This window comes from Canis lupus, chromosome 35 (genome assembly GCF_048164855.1).
Source record: "Canis lupus baileyi chromosome 35, mCanLup2.hap1, whole genome shotgun sequence".
Lineage (NCBI taxonomy): Eukaryota > Metazoa > Chordata > Mammalia > Carnivora > Canidae > Canis > Canis lupus.
The window spans coordinates 18583781-18598845 of NC_132872.1; the positions used below are offsets into that span (position 1 = coordinate 18583781).

General features: G+C 39.9%; 1 long non-coding RNA gene across 1 annotated transcript in view; it reads left to right on the forward strand.

Annotated features, from left to right (window-relative positions):
• Positions 1 to 13538, forward strand: part of LOC140624934 (uncharacterized) — a 54566-nt gene extending 41028 nt beyond the window's left edge. The window contains exon 3 of the long non-coding RNA XR_012024359.1: positions 13076 to 13538. This is a non-coding gene — a long non-coding RNA (uncharacterized lncRNA). The remainder of the gene's footprint in view (positions 1 to 13075) is intronic.
• Positions 13539 to 15065: the final 1527 nt, after the last annotated feature.

Here is a 15065-nt window from a genome sequence, read left to right on the forward strand (position 1 = left end):
AAACAATGTAGAAATAAAAGGAACAGTGAGTGCTGCAGAAGTTCAGAAAAAGGGGAAACCAATCAGATGTTCTGATTAGGAGAAGCTTTGTGAACTAGACTGATTCTGAGCAGGATCTGGAATACAGAAAGAAGAGAAATTTCAAATGTGGAAATGACATGTCCAAAGGTATAAAAAGGGCATAGTATGCAGTAGATTGAATGGTGGTACCCCAAACTATATGTTTACCCAGAACCTGTGAATGTGACCTTATTTGAATGAAGGGTCTTTGCAGATATAATTGAGTTAAGGGTCTCCAGATGAGATCATCCTGGGTTAGGGTGGTCCTAATGACAAGTGGCCTTAGAAGGAAAGAGAACAAGAGAAACACGGAGAAGTCCATGTAAAGGCAGAGGCAGAGATTGGACTGATGTATATACAATCCAGGGAACATCAAGGATTGCCAGCAATACCAGAAGCTGAAAGAAGCAATGAAGGATTCTCTGTTGGACTCTTAGGGAGGGAACATGGCCCTGCTGATAATTTAATTTCAGACTTCTGGACTCTGGAACTATAGAACACATTTCTGTTATTGTAAACCACCTAGTTTGTAGCAATTTGTAATGGCAGCCCTAGGAAACTAATGCAGAGAACAATGAAAGCAATCTGATAGAGTAAAGGAATTGTAGTAAGAGTAAAAAATAAAATTGGAAATATAGGGTGGGTCGAAACAGGAAAGCCATTGTTTGCACAGTGTAATGCCTGCAATGAAAACAATTAGAGGTCTGGGGATTGAAAGTGCAACCTGATAAAACCAATGTTACTGGAGAGTTAATCTAGCAATTAATGGTGTTTAACCTACAGGGAGTAAATAGAGAAACCACCTACAATTATAACAAAATTAAGTTAGAGAGTACGGGAAAGCTGAATGAGTAGGATAGCTTCAGAAGGAAAAATAAGGGACGTCTGGGTGGCTCAGTTGATTGAGCATCTGACTCTTGATTCCAGCTCAGGTCATGGTCTTCCGATCAAGGGATGGAGCCTTGAGTTGGGATTCGTGCTAAGTGGGAAGTCTGCTTAAGGATTCTCTCCCTCTGCCCCACCCCTACTCATTCTCTCTCTCTCTCTCTCTCTCTGAAATAAAGAAATAAATCTTTTTAAAAAAAGCCTTGACACTTGACCTTTATGACCTTGAAAAAGAAGAATGTTTCCATAATGACTTTAAGATTTGAGCTTAAATCAATTTGTATTCCACCTAGAATCAAATGATACATTGGCTTTAACTAATTTATTTTTAAATTCAGGCTTTTTTTTTTTTAACTACTTCTTTGAGGTATATTTTTCATAGAAAATTAACCAACTTAAAATATACAGTTCAGGGATTTTTAGTAACTATGAAGTGGTACAACCATCAACATGAATCAGTTTTAGAACATTTGCATCCCCCTAATAAAATCCCTCATGCTCATTTACAGTTACTCCCAGCTCAGACCCCCCCAGCTTCAGGCAACCACTGTTCTAGTTTCTTTCTCTATAAATTTGCCCTTTTTTGGAAATGTTATATAGATGGAATCACACAATATGTGGTCTCTTGTATCTGGCTTATTTGTCTTCACATGTTTTTGGAGTTCATCCATTACATAGTTCCTTTGTATTGAATAGTATTTCGTTGTATAGTTAGACCACATTTTATGTATCCATTCACCAGTTGATGAATGTTGGGGTTGTTTCCAGTATTTCTTGGTATGAATATTCTAGTTCAAGTCTTTCTGTAGACAGGTTTTCATTTCTTTTGAGTAGAAGTAGATACCTAGGAGTAGAATTGTTGGGTTGTTATGGGAATTTTATGTTCAACACTAAGAAGCTCCAAACTGTTTTCCAAAGGGGCTGTACCAATGCTTGCTTCAGCCCCACATACACAAAGGAGCTTTACCATCTATATTCTTACTAGCAATGGATGAGGGTTCTCATTTCTCCATATCCTTGCCAACATTCGTTATTATGTCTTCTGGCCATTCTAGTTGTGTAAAATGGTATCTCACTGTGGTTTTAATTTGCATTTTAATTTGCATTTTCCTAATGAATAGTGTTGTTAAGCATCTTTTCATATGGCCATTATCCACTCATCTGTCTTCTTTGATGAACTCTTCCTGTTTATGCCTTTGCCTGTTTTTTGATTGAGTTGTCTTATTATGGAGTTCTAAGAATTCTTTACATATCTTGAATATAAGTCCTTAATTTTTTTTAAAGATTTTATTTATTTATTCATGAGAGACAGAGAGAGAGGGGCAGAGACACAGGCAGAGGGAGAAGCAGGCTCCATGCAAGGAGCCCGACGCGGGACTTGATCCCAGGTCTCCAGGATCACGCCCTGGACTGAAGGTGGTGCTAAACCGCTGGGCCACCAGGGCTGCCCTAGAAGTCCTTAATTTGACATGAGTTTTGCAAATATTTCTTCCCAGTCTGTTGCTTGTCTTTTCATTTTCTTAATGATGCAGTTTGAAGTTCAAAAGTTTTGAATTTTGATGAAGTCCAGTTTATATGTATTTTTTCTAGTATGTGCTTTGGGTGTCATGTCTAAGAAATCTTTACCTAACCCAAGATCTCAAACATTTTCTCCTGTATTTTCTTTTCTTTTTTTTTTAATTTTCTTTTAAAAGTTTTATTATTTTAGCTCTTACATTGAAATCTATGATCCACTTTGACTTAGTTTCTGTGTATAGTGTGAGGTGAAGATCTAAGTTAATTTTTTGCAGGTGGATATTCAGTTGTCCCAGCACCCTTTGTTGAACAGAATCCTTTCCTCATTAAATTGCCTTGGTACCTTTGTCAAAACGCAATTGACTATATTGTAAGAATTTGTTTGTGGACTCTCAGTTCTGATCCATTGATCTTTATATCACTACTATACTGTCTTGATAACTGTAGCTTTATGCTATGTTTTTCAATTGGGAAGTGAAAGTCCTGCAATTTGTTCTGTTTTGTTTTCAAAACTGTTTTGGCGATTCTAGATGTTTTGTATTTCCATATAAATTTCTGGATCTGCTTATCAATTTCTGCAAAAAAGCCTGCTGGAACTCTGATAAGAATTGCATTGAATTTATAGACCAATGTGAGAATTTGTCATTCTGGCAATATTGAGTTTTTCCCTGAACATGGAATATCTTTTCATTTATTTAGATCTTCTGTAGCAAAGTTTTAAATTTTTCAGTGCACAAGTAAGTATTATTCCTTGTGATGCTATTTTGGTTAGAATTATATTCTCAATACATTCTCATTACTGAATTGTTACTTTCCTGTATATACTAAATTATTATTGCACTTGTTGATTAATACCTTTTAAATTAGTTAATTGACATGTGAATGAGAAGAAGAAAATTTTTAGACAAAGGAGAGAGAAGGAGGTACACTTAAAGATAGATTTATACAGGGGTGCCTAGGTGGCACAGTTCATTGGGTGTCAGGCTCTTGGTTCCAGCTCAGGTACTGATCTCAGGGTTGTGAAATTGAGTCCTGCACCAGGCCCCATGCTCAGTGCAGAGTCTGCTTAGGATTCTCTCTCCCTCTCCCTCTGCCCCTCCCCACCATGTTCTCCCGCTAAAAAAAATAAATAAATTTTCTAAAAATGAAGATAGATTTAGGGGCACCTGGGTGACTCAGTCAGCTAAGCATCTACCTTCAGCTCAGATCATGATCTCAAGGTCTGGAGATTGAACCCCACATTGGGTTCCCTGCTCAGGGTAGAGTCTGCTTCTCCTTCTCACCCTCTCCTCCCATTCATGCACACAATCCCTCCCTCTTCTTAAATAAATAAATAAAATATTTAAAAAAATTTTTTAAAGATAGATTTATACAGTGTAAGCTTGGTATTTTAATTTAAATTTGTGAAGGTCCATGGCATGTAGTTTGATAGAGTTTACAAGGGCTACCTCATGGAGTGTTTATAAGATTGAAACAGATAGCATATGTAAAGTACCTGGCACAAATATCAACTTCAAATGCTCTAGCGCTGGTATTCAGAAGGGAAACATTTGCTCAGGAGTAAAGTTGGCTTAGTGCTTACTGTTTTCTTGTCAATTTTGGGAATCATGAGGTTGTCAGGACTGTCCTTTGTACACATCGAGGCTCTCCTGACTATTTTCTCTTAGTTGGATCTTTCTCTTGCTGTTTCTTTACTCTGTTTTCTTTTCCATTTTCTCCACTTAAGTCAATGTGAATGATGATTATTAATATTTGAGCTCTGAAATTAATATTTCAGACAAAAACTTTTAGAAAGCAAACTGATGCATTTATCTATTGAGTTTTTTATTGCCTGTGGAACAGCATTGGTATTTTTCATCTTCTACTACATTTTTTTTTAATTAATTAATTATTTATTTATTCTTGAGAGAGAGAGGCAGACAGAGACAGGCAGAAGGAGAAGCAGGCTCCATACAGGGAGCCCTACGTGGGTCTCAATCCCGGGTCTCCAAGATCATACCCCGGGCTGAAGGCAGGCGCTAAACCGCTGAGCCACCCGGGCTGCCCCCTTATACTCCATTTGAAGGAGAAGGAAACTTTATTCATTCACATGTTCATTCAGTCATTCATTCATTCATTCATTCATCATTTCCCATTTATTGAGTGGCTACTACCTGCAAGGCTCTGTGCTAGTTGGAAGGTGATTCCACAGAAACAAATAGACAGAATAAGTCTTTTGCCATTTTCTAGGTAGAAAAGACTGTCTTAAGAAGGAACACAACTAGTGGTCTCAGAAAATATTGCTTGGATCAGGATAAATAAGGGTCATGTGAACATCTACTGCTTCATTAAATTTCCTTTCTGGGTTAGAGATTCTTTGAAAAAGCTATCGCCATCTGGCTCATGTTTCTACTCAAAGGTACCTTTGAGTGGTATCCAAAGTTATGGAATCAAGTAACATTGTATTTTTCCAGCTCTGTTCTTTAAACTTAAGGGATACTAGCTAAGATCTCCTCCTAATTAACTGTGTGACCTTGGGCAAGTCACTTCATCTCCCTGCACTGACACATCATGTAAAGTGATTTTGGAGGACTTTTCTAACTCTAGATTCTATTTTCCAACTCTTCCTGAGTTTTGGGACTATGATTCTCTGGGTGGTAGAGAAAGGAGGGATGTGACAAAGAAGAGAGGAATCTCTTTCAGATGGCTTCATGTTTTCTTTTTTTTTTTTTTTTAAAGATTTTATTTATTTATTCATCATAGTCACAGAGAGAGAGAGAGAGGCAGAGACACAGGCAGAGGGAGAAGCAGGCTCCATGCACCAGGAGCCCGATGTGAGATTCGATCCCGGGTCTCCAGGATCGCGCCCTGGGCCAAAGGCAGGCGCCAAACCACTGCGCCACCCAGGGATCCCATGCTTCATGTTTTCAAGATATGGGATGTCCAAGTATATAAGTGACTGAAAATAAATGACTGTAACTTGTTGAATATGGGACAAAGAACAGGGCATGCATGGTTCTCTACCCATTTCATTCTCTTTTACTTTTGAGAATAAATTGCTGGGATCATAATTCTGGTCAGTTTTTCCATGCCTGAAGTTTGTTTTACAAGGTAGGTTCCCAGCTGGAGAGGCCTTTGGTTGTCCACTTTTGCGTATAACTTGTTGGATAAACCTGTCTAATTCAGGAGTTCAGCCTTAAGATGCCCGTTGTTGTTCTTCATCTAAGCTACATCCTCTAACTTGACCTTTATGAATGATGATGATTATGTTGGTGGTGGTGATGATGATGATGATGATGATGATGATTAGGATAATAATAAAGGTGGTAAGGCAGCCCGGATGGCTCAGCGGTTTAGCGCTGCCTTCAGCCCAGGGTGTGATCCTGGAGACCCAGGATCGAGTCCCACATCAGGTGCCCTGCATGGAGCCTGCTTCTCCCTCTGCCTGTGTCTCTGCTTCTGTCTCTCTCTGTGTGTCTTTCATGAATAAATAAATAAAATCTTTAAAAAAGATAATAAAGGTGATAGGTTCTCCATTGGCCCGGTATCTTTTGATTCAGAACTCAAGTGGAGAAGAGAGTAGTGTTATTTATTGGATCTCCACAAACTTTAACACCTGTCTTCATCACTAATTGCCACTAGGCTTTAGTAAGGAAAACATCAGAAAGATGGCCCAAAGATGCTCAAGAAATATTCTGCAGAGCCTTTGGAGGTACAGATCACCAGTTATACAGCCTTTAGAAAAAGAAGTCAGGTGGCCAATTTAGAATATTCGAAGAGGTTGACAAATATGAATTGGGTGACTGCTTTATTCTTTGCTTTAAAATTAGTAGTCCTCTCCCGGAACACAATTAGAGTATTTCTAGAATCAGTCAGTCACTGCTGTCAGGATGTAGTGGTTCAGGTACTTTCAGCCATTACCCAAAGATCTGAACAATGCACTTACAGTTTTCCTCAATTTATACTTGTAAATTCTATATTCTGATTCATAGAAAAAAAAAAGCCAGATCTGGTAAAAAAAGGAAACTCTTATATTTTATGGCTTCATGCTTTTTACTTTCATATTTAAAACAAAAATTGGAAAGAGGAATTCTGTATCCTAATTAGTGAATATCCTGAAACAATTGTTCCAGGTAATCTTTACATGGCATCATTAATTCTGAGTATGTGGGAGTTGTCAACTTGGAGTTGTCTTACTTTATCCTCTTGTTTGGTAAGTCTTTTTGGATGAAACCAAAATATCTATCTGTGTTTCCAGCTCTTTCTTGAGGCTCTGGATATATCTTTCTAACTGTCTGCTGGACCTCTTCAGATTAACAGCCTACCGTGAATTCCACAGATCCAAATTCTAACCACAAGACTTCCTCTTCCTGCTATAATGTATTACCTCGCTTAAAGGCATCAATCCCATGAGTCACCAGCTTCATGTGTGAGATGCTGCTCTGCTCCTCTGGCTTCCTCTCTAGGACCCAGCCCCTTCTCTCTGAGTGCCTTCTGCATATTCCCCATGTCTGTTCTTACTGCTAGTCTTGTACTATCGCTGATTGTGTCTAACCCTGGCTATCACAGTAGCCTTCTGTCCGCCTCCTCCACACCATTCTGAACAATATGACAAAGTTTCTGGAGCAATCTTGCTAAAATAAGAATTTAATCATGTCACTCCCATAATCAAACATACAGTCTCCTTGAGACCTGCAGGAGAGTTGAAACTTGCTAGACAAGACATTTAAAGAGGCCTTCTTGTTCTGATTATTGTTTGTCTTTTTAAGCCACATTTCCCTTTATCTCTCCTTCCTTGTGAACCCTAAACTCAGTTTACCCAGGGCTGTTTATGTTTAGTGGCTATTACACGCCCCTCTCCATCTCTGTACCTTTAGACTGTTAGTTTTGCCTTTCCTCCATTATCACCCTCCTGTTGTGTGGCCTTACTAAAATACCCCTTCTCTCATAATCATATCCAGAGTCATATTTTCCCCTTGTAGAGCAGCTACTGTTAGCACCCTGGCCATTAACCCTGGGAACATCATTTCCATACATACCAAGCAAATGGGCTTCCAGCTGTGAGCAGCTGCCTGAGGACCTCCCTCTTGTTCCTGGAACCAGGGCAGGCCATGAGCTCTGGAATTTTTTATTCCCTAAGAATAGCTCTCAACCAATGAATGAAGCAAGCTAGAGGATGAAAACCCAGGTGTCCTTGCCCCTCTGGATAACTGAGGCATCTTCTGTACTGTCTCTCTAGAATTCCCCAGCAGGACTGAACCCAGTTGCTCACAGCAGGAATCTGCTGAGTAATCACCTTTTATTATTGCTACCTTGCTTCCTTGCCCAACTTCCCTGCTCCCCTGCTGGTGCTTTCTCTCACCCCCCAGATAGACCATTTGCACACACAGTCTTGTCTCAGGGTCAGCTTTGGGTAGGACCCAACAGTAACACACTGTGTGCATGCTCTCATGGAAGGCTTCTTGGGCTATTTGCTTTGGGAAATATTCATTTGGGACTCCTCAAAATTAGGAACGGCATCTTCCTTGTGTATTCCTTTCAACATCTAGCATCACCTCTTACTTGAAGTAGGTGCTTAATGACTAAAGATTGAGTGGAAGTATTTAATAGGGAGGGAAATCTGCATTAGAAAGCCAACACTGAAATTTTTAAGTGCATAAGAGTAACTTCCATAACAGTGATGACCACAGGTGCCTTTGGAGCTTTGCTCTAACAGGCAAACAAATTATTTGTCACCTTTATTCCATACTTTTCAAGTAACCTGGCATTGAGAATCACATTTCCTTATACCTGTCCTGTTTCACCCCTTCACCTCTAAGCTCACTGAAGACTGGCCTTTGATTTATGCTTCTTTAGAGTATTGGCCCACCTAGCCTGATGTCTTACACATCATGTGTACTCAACTCCAAAAACATTTTTTTTACACTTTATGATTATTTTTTTTTAGTAATCTCTACACCCAGTGTGGTGCTCCACCTTAGAACCCCAAAGATCAAGAGCCACATACTCTTCTTGACTGAACTAGCCAGATGCCCCCTCCTTTATATGTGTCATAAAGCACCCAAGAGTGTTTCAAAATGGTTTATCTTTTAATCTAGTTTATTTTTCAATAATCATCTTTATACTAGTCATTTTTCTGCCCACTATAGAAAAGTCAACCAGCAGAGTTCTATCTGATACAAATGTTTAAGTCAAAATCCTCCAAATTAATGGGGTTTTACTTTACTTATGAATTCCATGAACAATTATTGAAATGAGAGTCTTCTAGAAAGAGTGTGTGATACAAATGAACGGTCTCTGAAGATCCTAATTTTGTCGGCTTCATCCTTCAGCTTCTTTTTTTGCTGTCACCTCTAATGCAGCATTTGTTCACATTTAGCTCTCTCGCTGCTCCAAAGAGGCAGTCTACAGATCTTGTAACTTTTCCTGCAGCCAGAAAATCTAATTCACCATAACAGACACAGCTGTGTGTGTTCCCTAGGCTGCTGTAGACATAACCCTTTAAAAGTTAGCTTAGTTAAAAGAAATAAAAGAACACAACAATGGGGGGCGGAGGGGGAGTGTGGAATCAGTTGTTGTATGGCCTGGACCCAGTCATATCTTTCTTATAAAGCGGCTCTTTCTGTGTTTGATACATCAGCTTTCTCTCATCATAGGCAAGTCCTGAGAGATCATAGTTTCACTTAGGCCTCATCCCTTAGAAAAGAGTTTTAGAGGTTCCTCTGCCAATGGCATTTGCAGCCAAGAAGGGACAGATTAGGGGTGTCAGTACTCACTTCACGTCTCTGGATGGTCCACAAATCTGCATGATTTAACATAAAGGGATAAAAGTCAGACACTTTTGAATATACTGTGCGTGTAAATATGGGCAGAAGGTTTGTGGATGTAGTGGTAGTTCAGAAGCAGTTCGTTTATGAGAAGGAATGCAGGTACGATGTAGATGTGTCTAAAGAAAAAACATTCTGCATGAAACTATACTCACAGGATTACCCTTCTGACATTCTTTTTTTTTTAATGTAAAATAAACTTTGGATGAAATGAATCTGAACTCCGAAAGATTTACCAATGATTGTTAAAGAACAATGGAACACATAGTTGGCCAGGGAGTAGCAGTTGCTCTGGATGACCGTCTCTTCTGGATGGGCAGAGAGATTTGCCAACAGGAAGGGATCTGCGGTCCAGGTATTACATTGTTACGCTTCGGACGGGCTGCATAATGTGATGCCTCATGCAAAATGGAAATGCAGAGCTTTTTGTTCAAAACTTATTAAGAATTTCAAGACGGTGGCAGCGGATCTTTAAGCCACATTGCAGGAGAAGAGCCTGTGTGACTGCACAGGTCCCACACCTGTGAGGCTGGTCCTGGTTACTCTCCATTGATTGAGATCCTTCTCCACAGCCCTTTATTCACAGTGGTTCTTGGCCAAATAAAGTGCTCTTGGACACACATTTGAAATCGGAAGTGCACCTGAGCCAAGACAAGGGCTGTGTAAGCATGATTCTGTAATTTCTGCCTCTCCACACCATAGTCTAAACCATCAGAGATTTGTTAGGAAGGGCTGGTTCTTAATAGAACCTCAATAATTCATCCTAGAAGGTACTCTCTCTTTCCTTACCCCTTGGCTGTCACCTGTCAAAAGCCAAGGCCCCAGTCTTGGTATCTCAAGGTTTTAGGCCGTCATCTGCTCCCACAGTGCTAGGGAATAAGGGGTAAAGGGCAAATGCACCCATGTTGTTAGTTCACTATGGTCTTTTCCACAAATCCCTCCCTGGTCTCCTTTGCTGCAACTGAATCCTTGCACCAATTTTTTTTTTTTTTTTTTTTTTTTAAGAGCCACCCACCAGGCAGGTCTGAGAAGTCTCTTTTAGGCCTTCCCTTCCTCCCTACCTCACTCCCTGGAGTGGGAGAGAGGAAAGAGAATAGCTTCATGAGTTAGAGAACTTGGTCTTCTTTCTCCTCCTGCCCCAAACTCCACCCCTCTCCTTATCTTGGAGGCCCAGTTGTATCCTTGAATTTATCCTTGACTTGTATTACTTTACTCTCCCTGGGAATAGAATGCGGGAATTGAACAATTTATGTTTTCTCTGGAAATTAGAAGGAAGATGTAGTGGGTACGTGATCTACCTCTGCTGTACATTCAGTTTTATGTTCCTGAGCCAAATGGGTTTCATGTATCTACTAAGCCACAGATAATTTGAGAACAGCCTGTATTAGTAATCCTGAAAAATTCCAAGAATAGTTCTATAGGAGTGCCTCCAAATTTGATTAGAAATCTTTGCTCACTGTCATCATATTTCTTCCAAGCCTTAAAAACACATGTGTTGTGTGAATTAATTTTATTGTAATTTCCTAATTAATGTCTTTAAAAAGCATGGGCTGTAATGGTTATTGGTGAGCATTGGTGTCCTGACAAACCAGGACATTCGAGTGGATTTTAAACGAAGTTATGATACTGAGCAAAGTAAACTTCCAAACACATTGTGATTCTTGTTATCAAAAGTGGCTAATAGGGGTGCCTGGCTGGCTCATTTGGCAGAGCATGCAACTCTTGACCTCAGGGTCATGCAGGGACTTTGAGCCCCACGTTGGTCAGAGAGATGACCATAAAAAAATTTAAAAATAAAATAATTTCTCAAAAAGTAGTTATGAACAAAGTTATGGAAAGGCATTTTGGGGCAACTTAAATCCTAACATCTATTAAATGGGAATAATCCTATCTATCCTTTTATTTATTTCAGATGGAAAATGCCAATGTTTTTTTAAAATGGGAAATTTAATAAGAAGGCATTACTTCTACTAATGTAATTATATTTAAGTATTATTTTAGTTTTTAGAATCTATGACTTCTTAAGGCCCAACTGTTTTTTAATGAACTAGAATTTAGTAATAGATTTCTCCATTGAGTTAGATTTTTGTAGAACCTAAATTATTGTTTAATTGATACTTCCACTTAGATATTGGTAAGACATATTGAGTATACATTAGAGATGCTAAAAGGATCAGTTTATCCATATCCAAATTACCTGTGTCATAGGTATGAATTTATACTAAACACAATTTTCCATCAGTTATTGGGAAGAATAATACTGGTCTGTTTCCAAATCCAAATGCTGGATTTGTGGATTTTACTTAATGCATTTTTAAAAAGATTTTATTTATTTATTTGAGAGAGAGAGAAAGAGAGAGAGTGAGAGTGCACACAATAGGGGGGAGGAGCAAAGAAAGAGGAAGAAACAGGCACCCCTCCCCCCCTCCAGTTGAGCAGGGAGCCAGACGGATGTGGGGCTGGATCTCTTCAGGACATGAATTTCAGACACTGACCGACTGAGCCACCCAGTTGTCCCTACTTAATATATTTCAACATGAATGTTTTTTATAGCGTTATTGCAGTATAATCAACACATAAGAAACTATGCATATTTAAAGTGTACAGTTTGGGGGATCCCTGGGTGGCTCAGTGGTTTAGTGCCTGCCTTTGGCCCAGGGCATGGTCCTGGAGTCGAGGGACTGAGTCCCACATCAGGCTCCTTGCATGGAACCTGCTTCTCCCTCTGCCTGTGTCTCTGCCTCTCTCTCTCTGTGTGTCTCTCATGAATAAATAAATAAAATCTTTAAAAAAATAAAATGTACAGTTTGATAAATTTTAACATAGACAACCTTGAAAAGCATCACCACTATTAAGATAGTGAACATACCACCTCCAGAAGTTTCCTTGTGCCCATTTGTGATCCTTCTTTCTCACATCTTCTCAAGGTCCCCTCCCAGCCATCTCTAGGCAACCATTTTTTTTTTTTTTTAGTTTTTATTTATTTATGATAGTCACAGAGAGAGAGAGAGGCGCAGAGACACAGGCAGAGGGAGAAGCAGGCTCCATGCACCGGGAGCCCGACGTGGGATTCGATCCCGGGTCTCCAGGATCGCGCCCTGGGCCAAAGGCAGGCGCCAAACCACTGCGCTACCCAGGGATCCCTCTAGGCAACCATTGATGTGCTTTCTGTCATTATAGATTATTCAGCATTTTCTGATTTTTGGGGGGAGTGGTGGGGATCAGGTTTCTTCAACTCACCATAATTAACTTGAGATTCATTCATGCTGCATGCTGTTTTCAATAGTTCATTTTTTAAAATCACTGAATAGTATTCTATTGTACAGATACACCATATCCTATTCATTCATTCCCCATCAAGTTTTTTTTTCTCTTATTCTTCTCTTCTTTAGGCTAATGCCAGTCTTTCTTCAATCACACCTCCAGGGAGGCCGCATAGTATCACAGGAGTTTTATTGTCAACATCTCTAGATCCAAATCTCAGGCATGTTTCTTGTGTGGACTATTTCCTCATATGAAAATTGAGTCTAGTAGTACATACACCAATAGGACCGTTGTAAGGGTTACATATATAAAACACACAGAACAGAACGACACATAGTAAGGGCTATTTGTGTATTGGTTATGAGAACGATTCCTATGGCTATTATTACTATTATTAATTCTATCTGGCATGTTTTGTAGAACTTCCAGTCTACAGTAAACCCTCAATAGGTTTATTTTTACCTATTACTGTTGATTTTACTAATATGACTATAGCACCTAACAACTGTTTGTTCCCTTTTTCTTGCCCCTTTTACCGTTTTCAGTTTTGTCACCATTCTTGTTTCTAGCACTCCCAGGACTACTTAAGCAGGCAGTTGTTCTTCAGGGTGACAGAGGGACCTGCAGCAGCAACAGTAATCCCAGCACTGGTCAGACATGAAGCTTCTCCAGCCTCACCCTAAACCAACTGAATCGGAGACTCTGGGGGATGGGGCCACAGTCTGTGTTTTCGGAGCCTTCCCCGTGATGGTGCTGAAGCTAAGAACTAGAGCACTGGGGTAATCACCAGGCTTGGGCAGGAGTTAATGCAAGCTCAGTTCACATCAACGTCCCTGTTAGCGAAAGCACACTGTTGACTAATTGAGCTTAATATCAACTAAAACCCCTAAGTCTTTTTCACACATGTTGCTACTAATCCCCATATTCCCTATCTAGTACTTGTACAGGATTCTTTTTGGACTGAAGTATAAATCTTTACATTTATCCCTATTAAACTTAATCTTGTTAGATTCGGCCCGTCGCTCCAGTCATGTTTGGGGAAATCTTAGTTCAGCTGGAATGAGCCATGACAAAAAAGCAGGGCCGGGAGACGGAGGAGGGATGCTGAAAGGACAGCGTCCTTTTATAGGAGGGCCTGGTCGCGATGATGGGATTCGGTCTAAGGCTGGCTTCTAATTACACACTTGAGACCCTGGGGTGGGGGGTGTGTGTGGGTGGGGTGGGGCAGGGGGGGTAGTGGAGGCTGGTAGTTTGATTTTAGTTCAATTCAACTAACATTTATGGGGCATCCACCAAGTTCCTGGCTGGGAACAAGTAGAGGGGAGGTACTAAGTAGCCCTTTCTTTAGTGGCAGATGTAAGTGGAGACAAGAGGTTTTTGTTTCTGTTTTTCGGTTTTTTTTGTTTTTTTGGTTTTAGACACGGGAAGCCAGGTATACCAACACTTGCAAGTCTCTCAAGAGAAATATTTTTCAAGTGCCAGATCCTTTGCTTTATTGTTTATTTACACTTTCATGTTTAATTTTCAAACCAATTCAATGATAAAGGAATGATTACCCCATTTACAGTTGAGGAAACTGAGAATCAGAGGTTAATGCATTTCCTCAAGGTCACACAGGTAGTTGGTTAGCAGGAGAACTAGAGGAAATTCTAGATCTGATTTGCTTTAAAGAATGTGCCACATACAGGCCTTCTCCCTGAGATCGAGGATATTAAGCTTTTTAAATATCATAACTCCTAGAGGCTCAACCATAAACTATTGATAGCTTGGGCGAATTTATGCGTGAGTTTGCACTCCAAAAAACATTCAAATACCAATAGATGTCCCAATCCTATGTACACAAAGAAGTGCATCAAACTGTGCTCACAGGTCTAAGTTTAAAAATAATCTTTCCTGGGGATCCCTGGGTGGCTCAGCGGTTTAGCGCCTGCCTTTGGCCCAGGGCGTGATCCTGGAGACCCGGGATCGAATCCCACATCGGGCTCCCGGTGCATGGAGCCTGCTTCTCCCTCTGCCTATGTCTCTGCCTCTGTCTCTCTCTCTGTGTGACTATCATAAATAAATAAAAAATTTAAAAAAAAATAATCTTTCCTTTAGGGGGCCCCTGGCTGGCTTACACAGTTGGGCATGCAACTCTTGATCTTGGGGTCATGAGTTCAAGTCCCACACTGGGTGGGGAGCTTACTTAATAGAATAAGTAAATAAAAATAAAAACAATCTTCCATTTAGGGTTATTTTTATTTGCCTCTTTTAAATTATTAGCCACATATTTTAATCAGTATCCATCACAATATTAATATTGTAAGTGCAAATTATTACCTCCAGCAACCAAATCTTTGGAAAGGATAGAATTACCTCCTCTAGAGGGTGAAACTAGCCAATTCTACTCCATTTAGCAGGTTAGATCTACTATATTTAATTATGATATAAAATGTTCATTTCAGGGTGCCTCGGTGGCTCAGTCAGTTAAGTGACTCTTGATTTCGTTCGGCTCAGGTCATGATCTCAGTGTTATGAGAGCCAGCCCTGTGTGCG